Source organism: Rhagoletis zephyria, unplaced genomic scaffold (assembly GCF_001687245.7).
Source record: "Rhagoletis zephyria isolate East Lansing unplaced genomic scaffold, Rhagoletis_zephyria_1.1 Rzeph_scaffold_02002, whole genome shotgun sequence".
Lineage (NCBI taxonomy): Eukaryota > Metazoa > Arthropoda > Insecta > Diptera > Tephritidae > Rhagoletis > Rhagoletis zephyria.
In genome coordinates, this window is record NW_016159086.1 from 37,622 (window position 1) to 45,891 (window position 8,270).

At 36.3% G+C, this 8,270-nt stretch overlaps 1 long non-coding RNA gene across 1 annotated transcript in view; it reads left to right on the top strand.

Annotated features, from left to right (window-relative positions):
* Positions 1–589: 589 nt before the first annotated feature.
* Positions 590–8,270, top strand: part of LOC108365800 (uncharacterized) — a 16,576-nt gene continuing 8,895 nt past the window's right edge. Inside the window, exon 1 of the long non-coding RNA XR_001848004.1 lies at positions 590–871. This is a non-coding gene — a long non-coding RNA (uncharacterized LOC108365800). The remainder of the gene's footprint in view (positions 872–8,270) is intronic.

An 8,270-nucleotide genomic window follows, 5' to 3' on the forward strand; every position in this document is an offset into this window, starting at 1 on the left:
ATCGCTTTACGTTTTCATAAAAACTTTGCAACTTTTGTAAACAGCTATATATACGCAGTGGAAAAGTGGTAAAATTTTGCAAAGTTGTAACAAAACAGATTTGTTGTGAACTAGTGTAAATGATTTGCAACTGTTAATATATATCAAAAGAAAGGTAAACCGATTACCTTTCTTTTGATTATAATATTGTTAAAATCGCTTAACTTTTTTATAGAAATTTTGCAACTTTTGAAACCGTCTATATATAAGTCGAAAAAACGCAATCAAATTTTGCAAAGTTGTAATGAGACTGAATTTTTGTGAACCATTATAAATGATTTGCAACTTTTAATATATATCAAAAGAAAGATAAATCGATTACCTTTCTTTTGATTATAATATTATTAAAATCGCTTAACTTTCTTATAGAAATTTTCCAACTTTTTAAACATCTATGTGCAAATGAGTAATACTAATAATAAGAAATTAAGCCAGCGCATATGTATGTATGTAAAAATATATTAATTAATGTTGATTACAAGTTTTATTCATAATATTGGTTATTAACTATGTATATTATGCATTTTGAAAATAAATTTTGCAAAATAAAAATCAAAATATTTTAGGATTTTTTATTTAAAGTTTCTAAGGTTATTTTGAATTCGCTGTGAAGAGAATGCAACCCTGAGCCGGCAGAAGGGGGCAATGCTAGACGAGTGCAGCTATATGTTTTCCTTACGAAGTATCTGAATGAGTGCGACAGTGATGCAAGGCTCACACGTACAGGGGGAAAGTGGTGACAATCTGCACACCGCCCATATAAATGTCACCAGTTTTGAAGTGACCGAAACCCGCGGTTTCACCAGATTGTTCACCACTTTTGGCTGGCAGGGTTATGTTTAAGCTTGAAGTCACAATAGCACAGTATTTTGAAGTTAAGTGTTATTATGGTGATGCCACAGATGGCGCGCTTTAACGGCTTCGTTCATGTACGAATTGTGTAGTTTATATTGCAGAATTGAGTAAGAATTCGTGAATCATTTCATGGAAATCATGAAAACTAAAGCGGCATAAATATTTAGCAGCTATCAATACTAGTCAAAAGTTTTGCAAAAAATGTTATTTGTAACTTTTTATTTTTACAGTTAAATATTTAAGTGTTTTCTGATATTATTTTAGACATAATAATCTATTGGGGGAAAATAGTGTATTTAAAATTTTTTATAAAGAAATAATGTTGTCTTGATGTTGTATTTAGTGGTAAAGATATATACTCGTATATAAATATATATAAGAACTGAGGAATACAAAAAGAATTTTATGTTAAAGATTAAGATTTTGAATGCCATCTAAAGTGCACGATGACTCACACGTGAAAGATTTTGTTAGTTGTGACGACTTTATATAATTTTCACCAGTTTATAGTTACGGTATGCGTAGTAGCGCGTAAAGAGCGGTTACAAAATCGAATCCCAATACGATCACAATATGGTTTTCGGCTTTTATATTTAAATTTATGTAAGTATATTCACTACATTTGGAATGAAAAAGTTTAATTTGATGTGAATTACTTGGAAAAAATTGTATTTATTTATTACTTCAATAGTAAATATTTTACTGTAGAAAATTAGTAATAGATTACCTACTTATTAACGGATAGGCTTTTTAAAAGACCGTAATTGTATTAAGTACCGCCGCCGAAGAAGTAGTCGGATTTCAGCGAGCCCGAAAGAACAACTGGTACGATGAGGAGTGTCAGGAAGCTGCAGAGAAAAAAGATGCCGCCTACAGGGCCACGCTGCGATCGGGCGCAACGCGCGCTATGTGGGACCGCTATAGGGATCTGAAGAGGGAAGCGAGACGTATTTGCCGCAACAAGAAGAGAGAGGCAGAAATACGTGAGTGCGAAGAGCTTGAAATGCTGGCCGACAGGAGGAATGCCCGAAAATTTTACCAGAGAGTTAGGCGACTTACGGAAGGTTTAAAGACCGGGGCGCACTCCTGTAAGAACAATAATGGCGACCTAGTAACTGATGTCCAGAGCGTACTTAAATTATGGAGGGAACACTTTTCCGCCCTACTAAATGGTAGCAGCACAGAAAGTTGTGGAGAAGAAGAACCCGAGCCCGCAGTCGATGATGACGGAGTCGACGTTCCACCGCCTGACTATGACGAGGTACGTATAGCAATAACGCGGCTGAAAAACAACAAAGCCGCTGGAGCTGACAGCCTGCCAGCTGAGCTATTCAAGTACGGCGGCGAGGAGTTGATAAGGTGCATGCATCAACTCTTGTGCAGAATATGGTCAGATGAACGCATGCCCGACGACTGGAATTTAAGTGTGCTCTGCCCAATCCACAAGAAAGGTGACCCCGCCATTCGCGCCAACTACCGCGGGATCAGCCTTCTAAGCATAGGTTACAAGGTCTTATCGAGCGTATTGTGTGAAAGACTGAAGCCCACCGTCAATGAACTGATTGGGCCTTATCAGTGTGGCTTTAGACCTGGCAAATCCACCATAGACCAGGTATTCACAATACGCCAAATCTTGGAAAAGACCCGCGAGAAAAGGATCGACACTCACCACCTATTTGTCGACTTTAAAGCCGCTTTTGACAGCACTAAAAGGAGTTGCCTATACGCCGCTATGTCTGAATTTGGCATCCCCTCAAAACTCATACGGCTGTGTAAAATGACGTTGAGCAATACCACCAGCTCCGTCAGAATTGGAAAAGACCTCTCCGAGCCGTTCGCCACAAAACGGGGTTTCAGACAGGGCGACTCCCTTTCATGTGACTTCTTTAATCTGATGTTGGAGAAGATAATAAGAGCTGCAGAACTGAACCGCTCAGGAACAATTTACTACAAGAGCGTGCAATTGCTGGCTTATGCCGATGACATCGACATCATCGGTAACAAAAACCGCGAAGTCTGTTCTGCCTTTTCCAAGTTGGATAGGGAAGCAAAGCGCATGGGTCTGGTGGTAAACGAGGACAAGACGAAGTATCTCCTGTCATCAAACAAACAGTCAGCACATTCGCGCCTTGGCACCCACGTCACTGTTGACAGTTACAATTTCGAGAAAGTAGAGAATTTCGTTTACTTGGGAACCAGCATTAACACCGATAATAATGTCAGCATTGAAATCCAACGTAGAATCACTCTTGCCAACAAGTGCTACTTTGGACTGAGTAGGCAATTCAGGAGTAAAGTCCTCTCTCGACGTACGAAAACCACGCTCTATAAGTCACTCATCATGCCCGTGCTGGTATATGGCGCAGAAGCATGGACAATGACAACATCCGATGAGGCGGCTCTTGGAGTGTTTGAGAGAAAGATTTTGCGGAAGATTTACGGGCCTTTACGCGTTGGCGACGGCGAGTACCGCAGACGATGGAACGATGAGCTGTATGAGCTTTACAACGATATGGACATAGTGCAGCGAATTAAAATACAGCGGCTCCGCTGGCTTGGCCATGTCGTTCGAATGGACACCGACGCTCCAGCTCTGAAAGTATTCAACTCGGAACCCGCTGGTGGTAGCAGAGGAAGAGGGAGGCCCCCACTGCGATGGAAAGATCAGGTGGAGAAGGACTTGGCTTCACTTGGCGTTTCCAATTGGCGTCAGTTGGCACAGAGGAGAAACGACTGGCGTGCTTTGCTGAACTCGGCCAAAATCGCTTAGGCGGTTACAGCGCCAAAAAAGAAGAAGAATAATTGTATAAAAAAAATGTTGTGCGCACTTTACGAATTCGTACCTAATTCTGTATACATTTTTGACTTCATAATTCATGAACAAAGGAAACCCCTATAGCGCGCCATCTACCTACTGACATCGGCAATTAGTATTGTAAAAATATTGAAGTGCTATTGTGACTGTAGGCTCGGTTTGTTTTTGTTTATTTGTTATTGACGTTTGGTCTTCTTTTTGCTCATGAATAAATCACAATAAGCAATTTTCAGAGTTGTATTCGCGAATTCAATTTCGCTGAAAATTCGTACGCAATTTCACGTGATATTTTTTTATATGGTCAAATTGAGAATTGTATCGCGATTTCAGCTGAAATTGAGGATGAATTTTATACCACAACTTTGATATTGTACCACAATTTCCAATTTTTGGCTATTCTACAATGTTATTTTTTTTTATTTCATTGACTACTGCAAATTATACTATATATATAATATAATTACATCTATAAGAAAATTGAGGTTATTGAAGCACAGTATTTTCCTAACGATATCTGATTTGCCACTTGATGACAAATGCCAGTGACAAATATACAAATATTGTTGAGCGGTATTGCCATTTCGTGCTTGTGAACCTTTGTATTTTCCAATTTTAGTAAAATTTTAATATGATATTCGTATCTGAAAACTACCGAAAAATATCACGTTATTTGAAAACAATAATTTTAAAATATTTGCTCAAACTGAACATTTGAAAAGTTCGACAGTAGCTGAGTGTGCAGAGAAGCGTGCGATGCAGTAAAATCTGCATACTCAGAATTTTAAATACACCCTCAAAATCTGGGCTAAAGGTCGAAAACCGCGTGTTTCAAAGGGTGACGCACAGGTATACTTGCTCGTAACTTTATTTCTGTTTACCCGGTGAAAGATACGTATTTATGTATGTGATTCAAGATAAGACATTTCGCTGCTTACAACAATGTTTAAATTGATAATTTATCTTAAGAAATGGCAAAGGAATCAGTCATCGGACTTAAAAAAAAATGTGTGTTGTTGGAACTTAAAACATGTGGTAGATTTCAAAAATATGTGGTAGATCTCAGGTTTTGGATCAAACTTTGTACAAAAATTAAAAAAAAATCTGCAAGGTTTCTCCTAAATTGCAAACATTTTAATTAGAATCTAAAACAAAATTAATTTTAGTATAATAAAGTGCAAGATTGAAGCTGATAAAAATTGCGTTAAGTTTTAGCAATTTTTTTTTCTTGAACGTGTAAAGCAGTTCCTTCCATATCAAGATATTTTCCAACATATTTTGAAAGATTTCTGCAACCTTGCAGAGTGCTGCCAGCTTTTCTTTTTATCACATCACGATGTAGCGAACAAATGTAGCACGTTCCTGAAATGCTACTTGTGATTTGCCGATTTTGACAATTCTCAAGTAAAAGTAAACTACGCTTTAGAAATTTGAAATGCACTGAAATTTGCTAATGCTTTCACAAAAATCGCCGGTTTTTATCATTTTCGCTATAAATTCTTTTTATAAATCATATATTTTGCAATTTAACACGATAAAACCATGTTTGATGTCGAAAAATTGAATATTGAGAAAATTTACTATTTTACAGTTTATTTTATCCCCCCATTCTGCCTGTTGTTAGTGTTTAGTGTTGGACAATTTTTGCTCTTAAAATTAAGAAAATTATGTTGAGCAAAAATAAAACTACTCAAAAACGCGAATATGTGGTAGATTTCAGACCTTGTGTGGTAGGTGTGCTCAAAAAAGTGGCAGATCTACAACAATGTGGTAGAAGTCTGATCACTGAAAGGAATCTTACAGAGTATATCGATGGCTGAGTGGAAGATCGACCTATCTCGGCAACCAGTTCGAAAACGCCCTTTCTCAGAACATTTTTTAACAACGCGCTATCTCAGAAAACTTTTCAAGAACGCCCTACTTCAGAATTTCATTGAAAAATGCCCTATCTCAGCTTCCGATTCAAAAACGCCCTATATCAGCTTATTTTCAATGTATTTTCGTTTGAGATAGGGCGTTATTAAACCAAATTCTGAAATAGGGCATTTTTCAATCAAACTTTGAAGTAGGGCGTTCTTGAAAAATTTTCAGAGACAGGGAGTTTTTGAACTGGCTTCCGAGATAGGTCGATCTTCCACTCAGCCACCGATATGCAAAATTTAAATTTTTTACTTTTTTTCATTTTAAATTACGACTTGTCCGACTATTTTGTTAACTAGTATACATACATAGGGTGCCCATTCTCAAGACAAATTAACCATTTATAAATGGTTGTAAACAACCAAATGTTTTCTCTTAAATGGCATATGTAAGTACTTTTCATCGGGCAAACAGAAATAAAGTTACGAGCAAGTATATGCTTCAACCTTTTTACCTTCATCCCAGATTTTGAGGGTGTATTCAAAATTCTGAGTACCTGTGCATATATATTATTTTTGTTTATTTCACTTCAAATCTCACGAAATCATAAATGCAAAAGTATGGTTGACACCGGATCATCTGTTTAAGTATTTATGACCAAATGGTTAAATCGTGTGATGCATGTGGACAATATTTGTCACTTTACTGCTGTGCGCAAATGTGTGCCAAATCATTTGGATCTTTGGCAGCCAAATCGTCTGATCGCAAAACAAATCATTTGTACATCGCTATCCAAATGCGCAAATGTAGACAAATCTAAATTTGGCATTTTGTGTACAAATGTACAAATCGTGTGATCCCTGCTTTAGTTGCAGCTGCAGCCGAAACTAAATTTTAAGTTGGTACTTAGCCAGAAAAGTCGAAACTAAAGCTAGGATCACACGATTTGTACATTTGGCTAAAAATTTGTCCAATTTTGTAGACAAATCATGTGAACGCTAAATTACATTTGTCATTTATCAGAAAAGCCAAATATTTGCCTTCTGTTGGCAAATGAAAAACAACCCTGGTGGCCAAATCGTGTGAACGCAATGCTGCTACATAAGCCAAATAAAAATTAAGCAAATGACCAAATATCTGATTTGCCACTTGATGACAAATGACAGTGACAAATATGCAAATATTGTTGAGCGGTATTGCCATTTCGTGCTTGTGAACATTTGTATTTTCCAATTTTGGCAAAATTTTAATATTTAATATAATATTCGTATCCGAAAACTACCGAAAATATCACGTTATTTGAAAACAATAATTTTAAAATATTTGCTCAAACTGAACATTTGAAACATGTACATATACGTACTTGACTGTAGCTGAGTGTGCAGAGAATTGTGCGAATATTTTTAAGCTTTCATGAGGTCCCAGGTTCTTATGCCGGCAGACGAACATGTTAAAAAGTATTTATAAAAGTATAATTAATTTCTGAGTATAATTAACTATGAAAAAGTATATGTGAAGTTCAGAATGAGAAATTTCAGAAAACCAACCGGAAAAGTATTCGTTTCACAACCCTTCGTGGCACTTTACTATTCACCTTTCTTTCAGTTTTCGGATCTCTTTCCGCAGTTTTTGCTGGCTATACACATATACATACAGTGACGAGCAAAACTGTAACATGGAGTAACACTTTTTATTTCAGCCGCCGATATCTTTCCAAGTTCTAACGACATTCATACTGTTGTTGTATATTCTTATTGGTACATCTTTGCTTCCTCTGTCATAACGATTTGAAGTCAATTCAACAACAATAACAAAACCAAGCAGACAACAATCATCATATATATTATTTCTCTAAGGTGTTTTTTTGTTAGTCTCCCTTTTTCTATTTTCCTATGTAAGCAGTTCCACTAAGGAGGTGTCATTTGAGAAGTCAGAGGTCCCCTGAGTGGTTATTAGGTAATATTAATGGTCATAACTCCTCTGAAGTAAAGAAATTGGTTTTTTAATTTTTGTTTTTAATTTGCCATTGTTAAACTACACTAAAGGTATTTTGTACTGAAGCACTATTGTGACTTCAGCATCGCTTACACCGTAAACGACAGTGATGGGCGCACACATAATTCAATAATTAATGGTTCCATAAACTGACAGTTGTCTCTCTCGCACAGCTACCTTATCCGTGGCACCGTGTTGCTTCGTTGCAAATTTAAAAAAAATAGCAGCTTATGTACGTGTGAAATAGAAATATACGTTTTTTGTGCAATATGTTTATTTTTATATTCAAATAAAGCACATCTAACCAATGAAATAAATTACAAAATTCAGGTATAATTCTTACAACTTCGTTTGAAATGCCAATTTTCCTGCAAATACATTATAATTCGCAAAAGGAAATTCACTACTGATTGCCGACTTTGCGTACTTTTCTACTACCATTTTCGCACCAAGGGATTTCATTCTTCCTCTTTCTCTGTCCTTCGTAAGTGCAACCTTTTTTTTTGTAAGAGAGTGCTAAACCGCGGGTGCCAATAATTATCTCATAATTATCCTTTTATTATTGAATCTTGGGACGCGACAATAAGAGAGAAAAGAATAATAAGGAATTAAATAATATAGTGCCCCATATTAAGACCATAAATTTATAAATAAAAAAGGAAAATTTAAAATAATGTTACACAATTTAGAACAACATTGAAGAAATCAT